The sequence below is a fragment of the Passer domesticus genome, chromosome 16 (genome assembly GCF_036417665.1).
Source record: "Passer domesticus isolate bPasDom1 chromosome 16, bPasDom1.hap1, whole genome shotgun sequence".
NCBI lineage: Eukaryota > Metazoa > Chordata > Aves > Passeriformes > Passeridae > Passer > Passer domesticus.
Window position 1 is genome coordinate 10,478,476 of NC_087489.1, and position 19,782 is coordinate 10,498,257.

The following is a 19,782-nucleotide window of genomic DNA, read 5'->3' on the forward strand; positions in this document are numbered from 1 at the left end:
CATCAGTTTAATCTGAAGTAAAGGGTGGCTGCTGATGATGGGTGCTCTGCTGTTGGGCTCCTCCCAAGAGAGGAGCCATCCCCAGTTACCATAGTTACTGGGATGCTGCAGTGGTGGAATAAAACACAATGGCAAAGGTTATCCAGGTGCAGTTATCCTGCCTGCCCACTCCATTGGTGCAGTTGCTTCCATCCTGCCTCACTGCAGGGCAGCACTCAGAAAATCTGGGCCATGAATTTTAAAGTTTAAAGAACCTCTGTATCTTTTTTCCTCACTGCTCATTTGTACGAGAACAGAGCCTGCTTTGAAGCTCTGCACTTGGAAGACTTCACATTAAGACTGTAACATTTTGATTACAAGTGATATAAAATGCAGTTCACTTTATTTCCTAATTAATGACAGTACATAAGGCAACAGTAAACTCAATTGCTTCCAACAGCTTTTTATATTCACTTGGAGGCATTTACAGAAATATGACTCGTGTACCCAGCAAAATCTTCCCTTGACCAGATGTAGAAGGAAAGCAGTTTTATTGGCTCCATGATAATATCACTAAAGAGGAAACAAGCTATAAAAATAATAAAAAAAACACAAGCCACACTGAATTTGAGAGTTGCTAAACTGAAAGATACAGAAACAAATACAGAGAAGATAATAAGGTCTTTTACTGATAGTGCTGTCCTGTGTAAATAACGCAGACACTGAATAAATCCCTCTGCAGTGAGACTCATTAGAAACACGTACATCAGCCCAGAGCAATTACTTTGATGGTTCCCCAGCTGCTTTTCACAATAAATGTCCTCAGACCCACCAAGGCTGGAGTCATTCAGCTTGCTGCACATCCTTGCAGATATACAGCCATGCTGAAGACGGGGAACTGCCAAGAACTCCCGCTCAGGAATCTTGGGCTCGTTGCTTTATAGAGCGGATTTTAGAAGTGCAGGTCCAGGGGAGCTGATTAAACAAGGCTGTTCAAACAGACAGAGAGTGAAGCACTCATTTCCATAAGGAATTAGCATGCCAATGATTATATTGATCCATGGCTGTCCAGAACATAGATACTTTCTTGGGTTTGCATCTGAGGGGTGAGATGCTCCTGAACTGCAATGAAACCCATGAGGATCTGGTCTTTCTAAACATCACACCTGTTCATAAATTACTCTAATCAACACTTTCTTTGCTTGAAAGTAGAGATAATGGAGTTCTGCACACACTGGAACTCCAAGAACTCAGCGGTGGGTTTTCAGAGATAGGATTTGCCTTGCAGAGGTACAGCACAAGCACCCACACTGCAAACCATCTGTCTCCTGGGGGAGCTGCATGAAGTCTAGAGAACTGTTTGGCTGAAAGCCAGCAATGAAAGCTAAGTTTCCTAAGGTAATTTTTTTTCCCTTTGGTTTTAAATATTTTGCCTGGGGAATGTCCAATGAAGGAACAAAATAAATGAACATGAAATTAACTACAGCATTTGCAGCACGATAGAAGTGTAATGTAATAACAATCATAAGCTGAAAGCCAGTCAGAGTGAAAATACATACATTGAGGACACTTTTGTCTTTGTATTTGATAGTTTGAAGGTAAGGAGGTGAGTAAATTATAAGAAACACTAAAGAAAGCAGAAACACTAAAGCTGACTCTGAGGCATAAAATTTCATGGTTGCATGGGAAAAGGTGAGCAGTGAGAATCAACAATGAGCAAAACATCAAATAAATTTGTGTATCCCTGTTCCTAAGTGACAATAAGCACTTTCTCTCCTCTTGCTGGCACAAGTTTTTTCTTCTCTATACAGGTTTTACAGAGGGATGGGACAAAGCCAGCCCAAAGGCTTTCTCTAGCAGGAATGCAGTGGCTGAATGTCCAGCATCTGAAGGAAATTCTTGCTTTGTCAGGACCATTCTACTGTGACAACGGAAAGAAGGACACTGCCTTTGGCAAGGCAGGAAAATGAGAACTGGAAAGAATGAAAATATATATGGAGAAAAAAAAAGGAAAGCAAAGAGACATCTAGGATTTTCTAAGATCCCCTTCCCTTGTGAGGGGGCAATCAGAATCAGAACAGATATTTGCTCCAAAGAGTTAATCTTTATTAACTGCCCCAGAATGCCCTTCAGCTGGTGCACAGCCTGGTTCAAAGGTTTTCCAGAAAAACAACATACCATAAACCAAAGGGCAACACTAATTGGAAGCAGTGTAATTCTGAAAACAGCAATACCTTTTTGTGGGTTAATAACCGGAAATTAAATTTCATGTATGTTAGCAAAGCCCATCATAAAGCACCAGGTGAATGAGGGGCACGGGCAATAAGGGCAAGGGTTTGGAGCATGCACAGTCACATCCAGCAGCACCCCCTACTCCTCGGTCACAGCCAATATTCCCAAAGGATTAGTCCTCAGCCTTGAACCCCTGGCTGAAGGAAATGGTTTGCACAATGGGGCTGCTCCTTGCTGCTTTGGTGGTGGAGTCAGGAGTGACATGAACTCAGCTGTCCCCAGAAGCAGAGCTGCTCTGCTCCATGTGCAGTCAGGGCAGCAGCAAAGCGTTGCTGTGACTTGTCCCAGTCCAGTGCTCAGGCTACTGGTGCTGTGAAGGACCTTGCCATCTGCACTGCACGCACAAATTAAAGGCTTGTCTGAACAATTAATGGGGTTTCAATGTTCAAATGTCATGCAATGGAGAGCAGGTACAGGAGCATGCTGGGGCTGGGTTTGCTGCTCATGGTATTGCCTGAAACGGAAACTCAGCTAATATTTGGACTGCAGGGTGTGTGTCTCTTATAAGGAAATGGCTTAATCTGGAAAAGGAGGCAGAAACACAAGGTCAGATCCTCTCTCCTCTGCCCCCATTTCCTCTTCTGGCTGCACTGGCTTCCCCAACACTGCAGAGGAGTCAAGAGATTGATGTCCCCAAGACCAGGCTGTCTCTCTCCAAGGATTCCTGCAGTGCAAGGAAACCACCCCAAGACAGGGCTGCGAGGGGTGGCTGCTGGACAGGGATGCCAGATCACCTTGAGTTCAGTGACATCTTGCAGATAGCACAGCTCTGAGGAGATGGATCCCATCCAGAAGTTGTCATGATATAATAAAGTTGTCTGCTGGTCAAGCCAGGCTGATCACAATTAGTTGGAGATACCCATGGACCATCATCATTCCTGGGAGCTCATTTGTGCATAACCAGAGCTGTGGCCTCAGGCAGGTGTTGTACCTGTGGTGGCTGTTCCTCCACCTGGGCAGTCCCTGCGCATCTGTGCTTCTTGACACACTAGAGAAACATTTGCTGCTATTTGATTTATTTCCAGCTCTTGGTGGTTAAGATGAAAAGTGGTGAAGCCTGAAAGCCAGCCTGGGCAAAAGAAAAAGCTTTCCAAGCACACCACAGACTGCAGAAAAGGATGGTGACAACCGAGTGTCCCTGAGGAGGGACAGTCCTTTGCAGCTCTGAACACAAACTCTGCTTACCACAAGCTGCTGCCGCTCAGGGCCTATTTTACTTTTCTCTGTCGCTGTGTTTGAGAGACTTTTTGTCTGAAGGCCTCTCTCCCACTGAACCCATCCATCACCAGTGCTGACAGAGGTTCCTGCTGCCCGAAATGGCCAGGAAGACTCGGTGGAGCCAGAACCTCAGGGGTCAAGTCCAGGTTGTCATGTCTGAGCGAGCGCTGCTGCGGATACACGTGGCCCAGCGTCATGTTTGGAAGGCAGTGGAGGACCAAGAGGGAGGAGAAGGAAGGATAGGATGTAATCTTTCATCCTGAGAGCATGTGGGATGGGAATATTTCATTTTGCTGCTGCTGATGGTCTGGCTCCGAGGGGGTGGAGGAAGGGAGTCCCCACCCCAGGCAGGGAGCAGCCGCCCTGGCACCACTCTCCTGCTCGCTATCTTTGTCTGCAGGAAAAATACAAAGGCAGGGAATGCTGGGGACATCAAACTAAACTTCTTGTGTCATCAAAGAGGAGAAGGTCTAAAGGTACAAATGTCCCATGTCAGGGCCCAGATCACTCGTGTGAGCAGAGGAGGAAGGCTGTAGGCACAGCACTGAAGTGATGCACACAGAATGAGCTCAGGGTACCCCAGAGCAGCTGCCTCCCAACTCACCTGATGGGTGCACTGGGCTTCCTTCTTCTCCACCATCTTCCTTTTTGCTTCTGCCAGTACCTCTAGCACCTGTAATTAAATAATACCTGCAGCTGATTTTACCCAGACCTATTGCCCAAAGCCCCTGCAACACATCCCTTGATACTGCTGCCACAAAATCCCATCTGTTGTTGGGGCTGATCTCTTATGGGCTACCCCAGCTAATGGGGACAGTGACATGCCACAGTCCACCTAAACCCCATCAAGTGATCCTCATTCCACACAATGGTCCCAGAGGCGGGCACCCACTGAGCTTCCCTGGAGCAGGCACTTTGGGTAGTGGTCGTGACCCACTCCCAAATTGCTCTTTACCTGGTCCCATGTCCCTGGAAGAACGCCCTGCTCCCCACAGGGCTGCCTCCTGCCCTGGGAGCAGCCCCAGCCATGCACAGAGTGCATGTTACACTCACATTGTTTCAACACATTTGCTTAATTAGTTTATCAAGAAATGTGTTTGGCCTCGTCTGAGGAAAATGCTGTCTGTCATTCCCAGGCATCCTGCAGGGCCCCGGGGAGCTGACAGATCCTGGCTCCTTCCTATCTCTCCTTAACTCCATTTGCTGGGCCTATTTCCCAATATTTTTTTTTCTTTTCATGTAGCACTCCCTCACCATTTTGGGATCAAAGTACTAGATAACAAAATTATGTCTAAAAGAAGACCATGACAGGTAGGGAAACAATGTAAGAACTGGGAAGATTATTTGGGAAAATGTTAAATCAATGAAAGTGTAGGAACTTGAAATTACTTTTTTATCACTGCAGACAAATTCTCCGTAGATTGGACCCACTTCATACAAGTGGCAATGAATGAAAAATTACTAATTGTGCATAAAATATTAATTCTGTGCTTCCCTACAGGGAGCAAAGGATGCTCCACCAGTGTGGTGTGGCCCAAATGAGAGGTGGGCACGTGAGCAGGATATCCCCCAGCCCTGGGCTCAGCTTTGGCAGGACAGGCCTAGGGAAGCTCACTTGTTGTACCTGTAGCTATTTATCTGTGCCTGGGGTTACTGGGGTGATGCAGGCTGTCCTGGCTGCTTTAGTGGTTTTGTTGTCATAACAGCTGAGAACTTTAAGTGATTATTCTTATTCTAATCCTTCCCATGGTTCCTGATGACAGTTTTGGATGTATCTCATGTTGTTTCCTGTTGCTTTATAGCCATCTTCTATCAAATTAAATTATTAACATGGGGTTTTTTCATGTGTAGAACATAATCCTAGGGCTGTGTGACAGTGAGGAAATCAGCTCTGGTGGGTAGTAACCTACTGCAGCTGATCTTCTGGTCTTTGGCAGCCAGTTAATTACTGTTTGGCAAAGCCCCCTGGTGTCTTAACTGAGGTTTAATGGGCTTAATGCCCTTTTTCCAGCCTCAGACCCAGTGAGTTGCTGTCAGCCCTGTGATCCTTGCACAGCAGCCAGCTCATTACCTGACATTGTCACCACCAGAGCAACTCTACTGCTCTGGGCAGGGCTGGGGAAAGAAAGCTCTGAAGAGAGGGAACTCAAAAACCAGTTACTGTCTTGGTGGGCTTGATGCACATGTGTCTGTTCTGAAATGATGGGATTTGACTTTTGCAACCTGCAAAAAAAGCAGTACTACGTTTTTAATTCCTGGTAGTCATCCTACTCTGTTAAACTAAACCAAAATAGCTCTGGTTAGGGGGAAAAAACATTCAGTTCAGTGCTTGCAAGAGGAACACAGGATGTGTTTTCAGACTAGTTCTCTTTTCCAGATATGCTGGCAGCCCAATGTCAAATCCCTGCCCAGCAGTAGTGGGGTGCAGAAAAACATCTTTAACTGCTCTGTTAGAGTCTTAATTGCACTGATGGGTGTACTCTGTGATAACTCACAGTGCAGTGGCAGCTCTGTTGCCTTTGTCCAACCAATCCTGCTTGTGCTGACACCAGTGCCCTGGGGTTGTGCATGGGACAGGTGAAGCTGGGTCTGTCCCCTGTGTCCCAAGTCAGACAGGGGACACTATAACCCATCCCTGTGGACAGGGCTGTCCTCCCCTTTGCTCAAGAAGGGTGAAGTTCCCTTTTCCTGGCTGGGCTGAGGGGCTGCAGCCCCATTATCACCCGTGGGACAGGGCCAGGGCAGGCGGTGCCAGGTGACGCTGGCCAGGCCCAGCTGGCGTGGCCCAGGTGAAGCTGGGTCTGTCCCCTGTGTCCCAAGTCAGACGGGGGACACTATAACCCATCCCTGTGGACAGGGCTGTCCTTCCCTTTGCTCAGGGTGGGTGAAGTTCCCTTCTCCTGGCTGGGCTGAGGTGCTGCAGCCCCATTATCACCCATGGGACGGGGCCAGGGCAGGCAGTGCCGGGTGACGCTGGCCAGGCCCAGCCAGCATGGCCCAGATGGAGCTGGGTCTGTCCCCTGTGTCCCAAGTCAGACAGGGGACACTATAACCCATCCCTGTGGAGAGGGCTATCCTCCCCTTTGCTCAAGAAGGGTGAAGTTCCCTTTTCCTGGCTGGGCTGAGGGGCTGCAGCCCCGTTATCACCCGTGGGACGGGGCCAGGGCAGGCGGTGCCGGGTGACGCTGGCCAGGCCCAGCCAGCACGGCCCAGGCACGCAGGGCTCCACTCCAAAAGCTCCACCACACAGAAACACAGCTCCCGCTGCCAAGGGACAGCAGTGCCACTCAGCTCGGGGACAGCAGGCCCTTGCAGTGTGACAGCCACTTCAGCAGTCAGTCCGGCAACGCTCTGTGGAAACAAAAGGTGTCTCCGTGCCAGGAGGACTGTCTTCACTCCCAGAGGAATACATCAGATGTCTGGCAATTCCTGGGAGCCTTCCTCAATGAAAACATGAGGGAATGGGAGTGATGAGTTGCACAGCAGTGTCCTCTAAAGTTCAAGGCATGCTGGCTAAATATATGTCACATTCCTATAGCTCTTGCCAGGGTAAAGGCTGTACAAGCTACGTCCAAAGTCTGCTTTCCTTCTCCCTCAAAAGTCCCTCTAGATCCAAAGCTATCTGAGCCACTTACACCCTGGATTTTTTTTGCTTCTCAGGCAAATATACCAAAATTTCTTTGACCCATTTCTGTGCCTCTCTATCACAATATCACTTTAAAACCAGGCCAGAAGACAAGGGAATCTTGTCTCCATTTTAGCACTACAAAGCTTGTATTTGCCTTGTCCAAAATTGCAGAAGAAGCATGTGGGGGTGGAGAAGCACTGAAGAAACACTAGTTCTCAGTCATAAGTCTTTAGGAAAAAAAAAAAAAGTTATCATTTGAAGCAAGCTGGCAATTTCACTGTCCAAAAATGGGACAGAAAGTAACAAAATATCACTAAAATTTCATGTGGATCTGAGACCAATGTGTAGCTCTCTGAGCAACAGAATAATTCTGAATAGAACTCCTCTCTATGTAGAAGGTCCCAGTTCTCAGTAGAAAAAATTCAGTGCATGTTGTCCAATCTAATGCCCATGGCAGACTTCCTAGTTTAGTGAAATTTAGACTGGTTTAAGTACTATTTAGTGCTTGCCTAAATTCAGGACATGGAGTAACTCTACTGATGGCTCTGCTGTGGACAATGTTTGAAGGGTAAATGCTGGTGCCCTTCAGAAGGTGACCAGAGCTCTCTGCCTATGTCACTAGTTCCTTACTGAGTGGTCATGGTCCCCTGTCCTGGAGGGATGGCCTGCAAATATCTAAGCTCACTTCTCTTCTGGAGAGGTTGGTAACAAGAACATGAAAGACAGATAATCAAAACACTTCAAAGAACCTACTAATCCAGACTGGGATTGAGAAAGGAGCACCGGTCTGCCATCACTGCTCTGCTGGAAGGGCTGTTTGTTTCCTTCTGTATTCCAGATTTCCCAAGGCTGTCATATTGTCAAACAGTGCCATGATCTGTGAGTCTTTATTCCCAGATAAAGATGTGAACTCCCGGCTCTTGTCACAGATAACGGCACAAAGCGCTACAGCGACAACACAAAGACTTCAAACTCGGCTTCAAACACACAGCCATTTGTTACTGTCCTCAGCCTGGGCCAGTCAGGCTGCTCACAGCTGGGAGAGCTGAGCTGGGAGAGCTCATCTGCATGTTCTCGGGTTCCTGAGGGATTTCCATCCTTCTGTGTTGCTGGGCCAGTGCGTCTGTCCCTGCCATCAGCTGCTGCAGGGCTGCTGAAGGCTGGTTACCAAGCGAGGATGTGCAGCCTTGGGGTCCTTCATGCCAAAATGCCCAAATTCCTCATCTCTGGCCCCACAGGCATCCTTCCTGGCAGCAGGGGCCTCATCAGTGCTGACTCTGTAAGTGCTGGTGCACATCTGGCCTCTGGGTTTCTCTGCTGTTGTACTGCAGGTCAAGAGCTGAGACCTCATTTTCCTCTTGCAAGTGTCAGGCCCATCTCCACTGGGAACCTGTAAGTCTGGTTCATTCACTACATCATAGGAAAGTTCTCTCAAAAAATTAAAAATGCTCCAGCTTTTATAAGAAAATCTGTTTTGAAATAAGTTACTAAATGAAGACACATCTGGAATATTCTACTTAAAATGGCAATAAGTTTAGGGTAAAATTATATCAACTTTTGAGCAGAACACAGCAAGAACTACAACTTCTGACGCTTGTGTCATTTTGAGTACAGTTGCAGCAGCTCTGGGCCGATGTCGCTGATTTTGGGGGACTATTTCAATTTCTGATGGTGTATTTCATTACCTGCTTAGAGCTAGAAAAGCTCCTTCTGTCTGTCCCTGGTAGAAAACAATTCAAAAAGAATTCTCTGCTCTAGCAGGATGCAAGTAACCTTTTCCATGGAGGTGGAGGCTGGTGGTCTCCAACATCCTCCTTTTCCTCAGCCTGTCCCAGTGCCTGTGACCAGGCAGCAATTGGGATCCCCATTGTTCCCGGCCTGCCAGACAAAGGGTTAAGTAAATGTTTGGAGAAGATAAGGTGCCCTGTTGACAAGCAGCAGGCTCCAGCGGTCTCAGCAGGATCTCTCCCAGCAGTGATAAATGGGGAGGTTTTCAAAGTGGGATCAGCAGACGCCACCGAGAGGGCGGTTGCTGATGCCGTGATTGGCAGTGGGGAAGGAATCTGAAGGTGTTTAATGATCCCACACTCTGCCGCAGCTTTTTTAAAGACTCTGTGTCTAGCCAGAGGAAAATCCTCTATCAGCCACGGAGGCTCACATTCCCGGGTCTTTTTTGTTGTTGTTGCTTTTTTTTTTTTCCACTGAAACATGGGAACATCCACTGAAAGGGATCCTGATAAGGACCCTCTGCGATTCCTCATCCTCTCATATCGGTTTTGTCTCTTTTAATTTTCCCTTTGAAGTGCCCTGTGTACAGTAGGTGGACTGTTTAGCTTGGCTAACTTTGGTCAGTTACTGTGTTGGGGGAAATTGTGTCTATTAAACTAAAAATGTGAGTATTTTCTTCTCTGCATAGATGTGTTATTCCATTTACTGACTCATCATTCCTTTGCTCTAATAAGTATATAATTCATAAATTACATCAAGGATAAAACCCTTGGAAGGATTTGAATCCCTAATGTGACATTATTTGGTATTCCAACCATTAAAGGGTTTCCTTCCTTTTAAATAGATCCCAAAAGCTGTTTGAAGAGCTGACCACTAAACTTTTTTTTTTTTTTCCAGATAGGTGAAATCATTTTTGTCCTCATCTCTCTCTGAAAGCTGCCCTGGGCAGTAGTAAAAGCTGCAGAGTTGGTGACAGTAGAGCCTGGGAGGATGAAGCTTTGCCATGGATGAAGTGCATCCATGGACTGCCTCTTAAACCAGGGTTTTGGTCAGCTGTATTCCCTGTGGAGCCAGAAATGGAGATAAAACACTGCCTGATCCGATCCATACCTGATTTATGCCAAGTGAGACAGCCAGGAACGTTGATGGATAACTGGGATCCAGGCACAGGGAACGAGCTCATCCTTTGGGCCAACCTCATCCTAGAAAAACAGGGGTGGGTGGATGAGTCTTTTTTGGGGGAGAAAGCAGCCTGGGCAGTGCTGGAGCTGCTGCCCTGGGCAGGCTGGGGCTGGGAGGCTGCTCCATGGGCGGAGATGAAAGGAGCCGGGTACCCCCAGCAAAGGGCCAAATGAGGCGGGACATGAAAAGCAGCAGAAAGTATCTGAAGAATGTAAACACCAAGGTGGAAGAGGAATTATTTAGCATGTTAGGGGCTTGGAACTAGGTGCCAGGGGATGGAACAAGGAGGAAACTCCCTCCAGCTAGCAGGGAAGCTGCGCTAGATTTGCTGAAGCTTTGCACCTTCAGCTGGAGGTGGAAAGGGAAGAAATGGTTTCAGCAGAGCAACTCAAGAAGTCTTCTTGTCTGGAGGCTGCTGGGGCAGGGGGCAATTGGAGCCACTGGCTTGCAGTGTGCATTCCCACTGCCCCAACCCGGGCTGGGAGCCAAGGGGGGTCAGGCCAAGAACAAATAGGATTTAGTGATCGTAAGAGGGGAATGTGAAATGCCCAGAGGAATTTTGATTGAAATTTTATAACTTCAAGAAAAATCTGTCATAGATAAATCAGGAGGTGGTTTAATAAACAATTTGAGAGATTAGTATTGAAACAAATCCCAGTTAAGTCTCAGCAGAGGAGCGGGTGAGGGAAGACCACTGCAGAGAAAGAACGTCAGGGGTATTACAGGCACTAAACAGAAGGCTTTCCAAATATATAAACAATCTGGGGAGGGGGCAGATTGGGAAACCTGTAAAAATAAGCAGAACCACATTAAAAGGCTAAGCAGTAGAGCACAATCAAATATTGAACATGGGATTGCGAATGAGCTTTCATCTCTCTGCATTAGCCAGACCTTTTGTTCCCGGACAGGAGCCAAGGCCAGGTCTCCAGGGGGGTGTGAGGCTTGAGGGGTACAGCCTGTGCCATGGTGGGACCCTGGTGAGATGTGGCAGCCTGCAGCCAGACTGACCAGCATCCTCCTCCAATTGTCACACATGAGATATCAGAGGAAATATCCCTTTAATGAGTATCCTAAAGGCTTTAGACACTGAGCAGAGGTCTTCAATGCAAGATTTCCTAATATCTGAAATACTGAAAGGGATTTGCATCTAAAAAACTTCATAGCAAATGCTGAAGATCTGCAGGACATGGTGGTCAAGAATAGATGAAGGATCTGGCAGAGTGTGTGCAGGTGACTTACAGAGAGTGAAAGCTGGGCCAGAAAAGTCTCTCTGTAAGCAACAAGCGCAGGAGCAGCTCTGCAGGGATCTCTTCCACTGGGACAAACCCATTTCCATTACAGAAATATGTACCTTGGTCAATAATGTCCCTAAGAAAAAGACGCAGGGAATGTGGATGCAGGGGTCTTTGACTTGGGAAATCATTTGAAGCCAGACTCTAAGGTGGGCAGGTAATACAACTCCAGCCCCACATCCCACTTTCTCCAGAGCACTTGTGGAAGAGCAGACACACTGCTCCTTGTCCAGACTTTGTGTCTCTTGTCTGCCTGCAGTGAAGCCACAGAGATTCCCAGGTGTACCCACTAGGAAGTGCAGAGCCATCCCTCAGGTACATTTGACCCCCTGGATACCTGTCCCCAGCCCCTCTGCACCCCATCTCTGTCACCAGTGTGAGCAGTCCCTGAATGAGGGTCTGTGAGAGCAGGATCCCTCAGCCAGAGCAGTGGAGGGAGCTGCACACTGATGCTGCAGGTTCCCTGGGGTGATGTCTGGCAGAGGAGCAGGGTGTCCTGGTGGAGCTGGTGACATCCTCAGGTGTCACTGCTACATCTGCCAGGACCCATCCAGACCAAGCCGTGTTGCTCCATCCAGCTCATTTTTAGACTGCCAGCTTTGCAGCTGTGTCACCCGGGCTTGAGCAATCAGTGTCTGAAGCTCAGCCCACCCTCAGCAGGGAAGGGTGATGGCCTGTCCTTGGACAGTGTGGCTCCAGCTGAGGGAAACAGGCACGGGCAGAGAGCACTGCAGAGTGTGCTGGAGCTGAGACCAGGAGGAGCTGGTGCCTCCATCCTGGTCCTCTGGCTCCCCAGCAGCAGTACAGTGCCAGACCCTGTAGATGTTCATGGAGGGCCTATTTTTAATCACCTTTCCACTGGGTTTTTGCAACGCCCTGTTCACACTTGCTCTGTGAAAAAGGATGTCAGAGCAGATTAACAGCTGGTTCCTGCCTGCCCCGACAGCTCTGACAATGCGTCCCTTCTTCTCAAGGTGACAGGAACATGCAGCTGCCTAATGGGTACAGAAGTGTCTATTCTTTCCCAGTGACATTTATTGTGAAATATCTGAGTGGGACTGAGAGACATGCAAGGCTTTCCCTCCCTTATCAGGCGACCCTGGTCAGTGTCCTGCTGTCAAGGACTAAAGTAATTTATGTCAGAGCTGCAAGTGTTTACTTATCTGCCCCAGCGCCCAGCTCGGCCCAGAGCAGCCAGACTGGCTCCAGTGGGGCTCACCAGCCTCTTCCTGCTGGTGGGAAAAGCTGGGTGCCAGCCCTGTCCCAGCCAGCCACGGCAGGAGGGGTGAAAATGGGCCAGCAAAAACCTTCCTGTGGCTCTGGTGCAGGGGGACAGCGGCAGCACAGATGTGAGTCACAGATGCGTCAGCAAGAAGTGACATCCCAGAGCAGAAGGGACTAAAACAAAGCCTGAGCAGCAGCACGAGGCATCTGCTCACAAAGGCACGAGCTGAGGTGTGAATTTAGAGAGGGTTTTGTCAGGTGGAGCAGAGCAGCATGCCGGCAGTGGGAGCTGCAGCAGCTCCCTGTGTGGTTTTGCTGGGCATCACACATTCTGGGAGCCCACAGAAACGCTGGGGAAGGGTGGGAGAGCTATTGGCAGCTCCATGCCTTCCTGTTTCCTCCTCTTATGGACCTCTGGGGTTTTATTGAGTGCAGGATTTGTGAGGGGCTCCAGGGAGGCAGAGCTGCTCAGGCTCAAGGACAGCCCTGTACTGGGGATTGTTGGCTCTGTAGCAGCTTGGCAGGATCATCCCAAATCCCTGTGAGCCTCACGGGTGGCTTTAAAGGACCTGTCCAGTGCTTCTGTCTTGTGTCATGGCAGAAACCAGAGATTTCAGTGCATCTGCTCCTCAGACTGTACAACTTTCCCTCAGATTTAGTTCCAAAACTCTCCAGTTTTTGTAAAGCAGCACAATTATCCCAGCAGTCCTCCCCAGCTCTGGCCACCATCCCTCATCCCAAACAGGGGAACAGCTTTCATCTCTCTGGAACTGCACATCCTTCGAGGCACAGGAGAGATGAGCACAGGCTGATAGCTCTGCTGCTGGGCGTGCCTCCTCCCTGATGGATGTGCCCAGATAGAAATATTAGGCTGTGCTGGTTTCCTCTCTGCAGCTCACAAGCTCTTGTTGTTGGGCGGGAAGCCTTTAACCAGTAGGGATGAACAATAGATTAAAAGAGACAGACTATCTCTTGCTAAATGAGCTGTTCTTTGAAATCAGCTTTTTTTTTTTTTTTTTCTTTTTTTTTTTTTTCCTCCCAACCCAGGGCACTCCTCAGAAAAAAAAAAAATATTCCACTGACGTGGTATTTCTCTTGACAAATATTTTTCTGAGGTGTCTCCCCTTCCCACCCATCAGGCCATGATCAAAGGGCTGGTCCTGCTCTGGGGAGGAGTTGTGAGTGCTCAGGGTGGCTGCAGGGCTGATTCTGTGCTGCCATCCCTGCCTGGTGGCACTGTCCCATGCGAGGGACATGGTGTGGGGGTATTGCAGGAGGGCAAAACCCTGCAGAGATGCCCTTTGGGGGTGAGCTTTGTGCCACTGGTCATGCTCACCCCAGGACTGATGCCAGAGGAGTGGCAGAACCAGTGAGGCTCTGCAAGGTGCCTTTCACCTGTGAGAAGAAAGTGTATCTGCACTTTCAGGAGCCTGGCGTCTGCTCAGCTTGTTTTCAAAACACCAGGAGATTTCTGAGGTGCAAGCTGATCCCATGAAGTGTAACCTCTCCTATTTTTTGCTGAAAACCCAAAGCACAGCAGTCAATAACACACAGCCCCAGCACTCATCCCTCCACGCTCTCCACAGAGGCTCGTAGGCAAAAAGTACAAAAGCCTCGTTTAAAAAAAAAAATCAGATATTTATTATGCCTTTGATGTTCCATAAGAACAGTTGTGGCTTCTGCTTAGTCTCCAACATCCAATTGACAATTGTTTATTAGTTTTAAAATAGCTGAAATTCATGTCAAACATTCCGCATGTTAGAAAAATGTTTATGAAGTGTTATCATAGTTTATTTAACTGTGAATGTTTAGGAAACTGGCATAAAATATAATGGACCACACAAGGCTCTGAGCAGCCCAACAATGAATGGTAGGCACGTTTTATGGACCATGGGGAAGAGGGGTGCCACCTTATCCTCATGGAGAATCCTCCTGCTCCTTGGCTGTGCTGCTGTGGCATCAGGAGTCCAAGAGAACAGGGATTGGTTTATTTTAAGGATGTTTCTCCCAAAAGTTTTACAAGGGAAATGCTCACAGTGGCAATTTTTGCACAGCTGGGTTGAGCACAGGTTTTAAAAGCCAGGAGGGAGGGTTCTCTTCTTGTGGGCCATGAGGGTTTGCTGATGGACACTGAGGGAGGTTTTGGATGCAGGGCACTGATGTTCATTCATCATGAGCAGCCACGCTACACAAGCACAACACACTCTCCAAGACATTGCAAATTTGGCTTTATAGTTGAGATTAAGATCCTTTCTAAGAGGTTTGGATGGAATTTTCGTCCTTCTTGCTCCAGATCTGCCATCCCCAGGCTGGGGGTGTGCTGGCAGCCTGGCCATGCAGCCCAGCTCTCCTCACATGGCCCCTGGTGTTCAGCTGGAGCAGGGCAGGCACCACCCTCCAGACATGAGACCCCAAATGCAGTCTGGGCAAGCACTGCCCATCCTTTTCAGACCCTTCTGCTCTGCTTTGCAGCAAAATCTCTTCATCTTTAAGGAATAAGAAGAGCTGCAGAAAAGTATCATAGAATCCTGTAATGGTTTGTGTTCAGAGGGATTTAATTTCATTTCATTCCACCCCTGCCATGGGCAGGGACACCTTCCACTATCCCAGGCTGCTCCAAGCCCTGTCCAATCTGGCCTTGGACACTTCCAGGGATGAGGAAGCCACAGCTTCTCTGGACACCCTGTGCCAGGGCCTCACCACCCTCACAGAGATAAATGTCTTCCTAATATCTCATCTAAACCTGCCCTCTTTCAATTTAACTCTCTGAAGACAAATATTAAAGCAGCAAATGATTGCAAGCCAGCTCAGGAGCATCCCAGTACCCTGATTCTGCACAGAATCATGTCAGTGAAATTCATTTTAGAGCCATGCTGACGAGCAGGGGCCAACAACAGCTGCTTGCCACTGACGGTTGCACACGGTATCAAATTTTTAGAAATTCCCCATTTTTGTGAGCTTTCTCTTGAAACCTGCAGATTTAGCTGCAGGACACAGGAAGGAAATGCCAGGTTATTCTTCCCACTGGTTGACAGAGAAGTGGAACAATAGGAATGGATATTTTAGTCACAGGGTTAAAAATGCTTTTTTCCCTTGATAAAAATGAACTCATGGGATTCTTTTTTGTTCCAGAGCCCAGATGAACCCAGGAAGCAAAGATGCTCCAATGCTGTGAGCTTTTCTATAATATTTCTCTGAGGTCAGAATAAAAATAAAATATTCCATACCCAGATTAATTGATTTTATCTCTAACATTTGAATTTTACATCTAAACCTCATTTCTTTCATTGATTTTATTTTTGACCACTGGCACATAAGTGGGTCTGGTTGAAGCAGCTTTGCTAGCCTGTTGTTTTACAACCCAACATTATTTTGTGCCTGTATTTCTGGGGCCTGGCCCTGCTCCCATTTAAGAAAAAAATCCCACTGGTTCCATGGCTGCAGAGTGGGTGGAGGGAAGGGCTGGCACACCAGGCTCAGGGTCACACCCCTCGGTCACTGCAGCACCATCAAAGGTACCAATGTTTTATTTCTGGGCTCTTGCTGTTCCCATCTCCTTCGTCTGAACATTTTTTCCCCTCCAGCCATAAAATTTCCACTTTTGATATTTAAAAATCTTATTTCTCATACAACCCCAAAGTATGAAAATTTCTTTTAAAGAAATACACCATTAATGTATCTTTATGATGTGCAGCTGATGCTCACAGCATAGACTGTGACTTTTTTATGTTCCCTACTAGTCCTTGAGACATTTTATTTTGACACCATATCCTTACATTCTAAATTAAAGCATATTTTTATTATCTGTTATGTGCCAGTAGACAGCAGTGCCTTAAAGCTGTTGTACAGCTCCTTGTGTCCATCTCAGGCCACCTTCCCCTCCACTTCCCCCATTGCTTCACCTCTCCAAAAAGGCAAGGATTGAGTTATCCACGCTGACAGCAATTTACAGTGCCCATTAACAGTCATATAAATTCCAGCGGATCAAGGAAGCTTGGAGTGTATGATATTCAGGCACAGTTAATAGCTCTGGGCTAATTGCCATCTCGTGTTTCTGCTCTCCAGCCCCACTGTTGATATCTGCAGCACAAGCAGGCAGTAAAACAAGTTCCACGTTCCCCGAATCACCCGAGCAGGGCTGGGAGCTGCTGGCTCCAGTAGCAGGAGGAGGGCTGGAGGTGGCAGTCACTTCCCATATTTAATGTGAGCTGCTCCTCCTGATCCTGGAGGAAGTGAGGTCTCTCCGATGGAACTTCTGCAAGAGTTGTGTGGGAAACAGCTCGGTGTCACCACGGTTCTCATCATGGCTTGAGGGAGCAGTGATGGGTGGGTGGATTTGGAGAAGTCTGTTAAATAATCTACATAAAATCTACACTTTTCTGTTTGAAAATCAGTAGCTTGAAAGGTTGGTTAATAGGGATATTTATTGTGGAATCCGTGTTGGCTTGCAGAGCTGGGTGAATAAGGACATTTACTGTGAAATCTTGGCTAATAAATAAACACTCAGGTGTTAATTGTCGCAGGAGCCTGGAAATGGGGACATTGCTCACGTTGGGGGGGCTGGTGGCAGCATGGAAAGGTGTTCCCCGATTTCAGCAGCTGCCAGCAGAGGATTGTTGGTGCAGGAGGATCTGGGATACCTGTGCTCTCAGCAGGGCAGAGCCAAGATGAGCATGTCTGTGTGCCTCGGGGTGTACCTTAATGCCTTTCCCTGTCTCACTGACTGCCTTTCAAGCCAAGACACATCTTTTATTTTTTTTTTTTTTAAGGAAATGAAAATTAATCCTCTCCAACATGCACACTTGTAATGAATTGTTTGTGGGTTCATGCCTCTCATGCTGGTGGGGTCTGTCAGTGGTGTTTGCTCCCAGTTGATTGATCCTGCTCTGTGCCAGGGTGGGGTGGGATTTGATTATGGCACATTCAAGCCTCACAGGGTTTTTAGATGACCCTGTAACAGTTGTAAAGCACTTTACATTTTTTATAAGATAGATAGATAAACCTTGTAAGGCTGCATAGGTGCAAGAGCTGGAAAATCCACCTGGGGTGGGAGTGCTGGGGAAGGGGAGAGGTGAAACAGAAAGGGCAGGAGCCCCATCTGCACCTGGGGTGGGTCAGGTTGGTGATGTCAGAGCACACAGAGGTGACACCACCACCACCACACTTCACAGACAGCCAGGCTGTCCCATGGGCTCCTGGAAGGATGGAAGCAGGATACTCAGCTCCCAAAAGCACAGTGCAAAGGCTGGTGGGTGTCACTGCCCACAGGCTGATTTCCTGCCTAGGGCTAGGGTTAGGGTTGGGATTTTGAAAACCACAAAGCCCAGGGCTCCAGGCACACTGCAGCTGCCAAGGGCATCCCAAGGGGAACACAAAACTGCCACTACCTGCCTTCCTTCACAGCTTTTTTCCCTGGAATCAGCCCTAGCCCTTGGTTGCTTTTCCTGGCGAATTTCACCTTCCCACCCCATCATCCTCTCCTGCTCCTCTCTTTCCCACAACTTGCTGCTATTCCCCATATTTGCTGACTCACTGGGTTTTTGTCATCCTCATTTCTCCCCAAAACATTTGCTTTGACTATTTGCAGAATTGACCCAGCCCTCCTGCAATATTTGGAGAAAAATTATTTTGCTGCTACTTTTTTTCCTAGATGCTATCAGCAGAGCTGAAATTCTCTTTATATTAAATACTTTTTGTTGACTGAGGGCTGGGACTCTGGGAGGTGAATGTGTCAGACTGTGAAGGTTTTGCAGAGTTTTGCCACCACATCAGCATGGCCACAGGTCCCTTCTGGACCACTGCTGGGGGACAGCAAGCCTGAAGATTTTTGTCCAAACTCTTTGCACTGATTTCCACTAAATCTGTTAAAACATTCATTGATTTTTTTTTTTCCTTAAAAACTCTGGAAATTAAAGTAGAGGAGTGGCTACATGGGAGCATTGGGTTGCACTGAATGATACCCATGAAGGCTCACATCAGAATGACATCTAAGCATCTACTTTTCCTTTCTTTCTTCTTCTTATTTTATTATTTTGACCATTGGAATGGCTAACACAGCATCACAATATTATTGTGCACATGGAGATTTGCACTTTCCAGCAGATAATTCACAGATGAAGTCCACATGAATGTTTTCACACACAGGTTCCTTTCGGCATCCCCTTTCCTCACCAATATCCTGCACCCCCATCCCAAACTGCAGCTCCTGAGACAACCAACCCCCTGCCACAGGAAATTGGCCATTTCTTTTTTATTTTTTTTTTCCAGCTTTGTTTTTTCAGGTTGGACTCTTGGTCTCCTTGGAGAGGTGCAGTGAGAGGGACTCAGGTGGGCAGCCAGGCAGGGAGGGAAGTTTTTAATGGTGTCAGGAGAGGAGCCTGGTGGGGAGGAGGAATAGAGCAGGGAGGTGCAGGACAATCTCTCCCCAGACATTGGAAGGGAGAAGCAGCAAAGCCCTGGACAACAAATGAATTCAGCTTTTCACTTTTGTGATTTTGCAGTAAACCCAAGATCAGTAAATTGATTTTTGTAGTAATAAAAGCTGAACACTCATAACCCCCAAAGCGATAAACATTTTACTGCTGTTTAGAATTTATATTTTTATTTCCAGCCTTTTCCTTGGAAATGCCCTGAGGGGAAGGATTTTATGTGCAGCTCTATAAATGAACTGAGTGAAAATATTTTTATTTTCTGCTAAACATCAAAATTTTGATGCATCCTCATGAGGCCAAATGCATTTCTTAAAAGTGCAGTGAGCCAGCAGAGTAACTTGGCTGGGCTTTTTTTGGGAAGGAAAAGCATTATCAGTAAAAAACCTGGGCAATGGGCCCTGGGCAAAACAGAATGGCCACAACAACCACCAATTTCTGATTTTGACCCTTTTGTTTCTTGAATTTGAGTTAGAATTAATCAGGTTATTTTCTGTGTTTGTGAGTCACTGTAATTCCCACTCTGAGAACAGAGGAGGAGATATCAAAATGCCTCAGGAAGAATCATTCCTTTCCCTCTGGTTCTTGGATCAGTGTTTCCTTGTCTAGATCTCAGGATCAAGTCTTCTGCTGCTGTACAATGGCAAGGCTTGATGGCTTGGAGTGTGCTGGGCTGATTTACACCCATGAGAAGCTGGTCCACCTTCTTGATTGTGGTTAATCATTTCTGGGAGGGTGTGAAAAGAGTACATGCAATGCTCACTTGGAGCCTTGGCATGTCCCAGGGTTTTGAAGCTTAAAATAACAGTGC

At 47.5% G+C, this 19,782-nt stretch overlaps 1 long non-coding RNA gene across 3 annotated transcripts; it reads right to left on the reverse strand.

Annotated features, from left to right (window-relative positions):
• Nucleotides 1-255: 255 nt before the first annotated feature.
• LOC135282189 (uncharacterized) lies at nt 256-10,042 on the reverse strand. Of its 3 annotated transcripts, none has more exons than XR_010348483.1 (2): nt 9,956-10,042; nt 256-4,162 (listed from the first exon to the last, which is right to left on the reverse strand). It is a non-coding gene; the product is annotated as an uncharacterized LOC135282189 (long non-coding RNA). The 3 variants fall into 3 exon arrangements; XR_010348482.1 differs by lacking the exon at nt 9,956-10,042 and adding an exon at nt 5,985-6,224; XR_010348481.1 differs by lacking the exon at nt 9,956-10,042 and adding an exon at nt 5,114-6,224.
• Between the last annotated feature and the right edge of the window lie 9,740 nt (nt 10,043-19,782).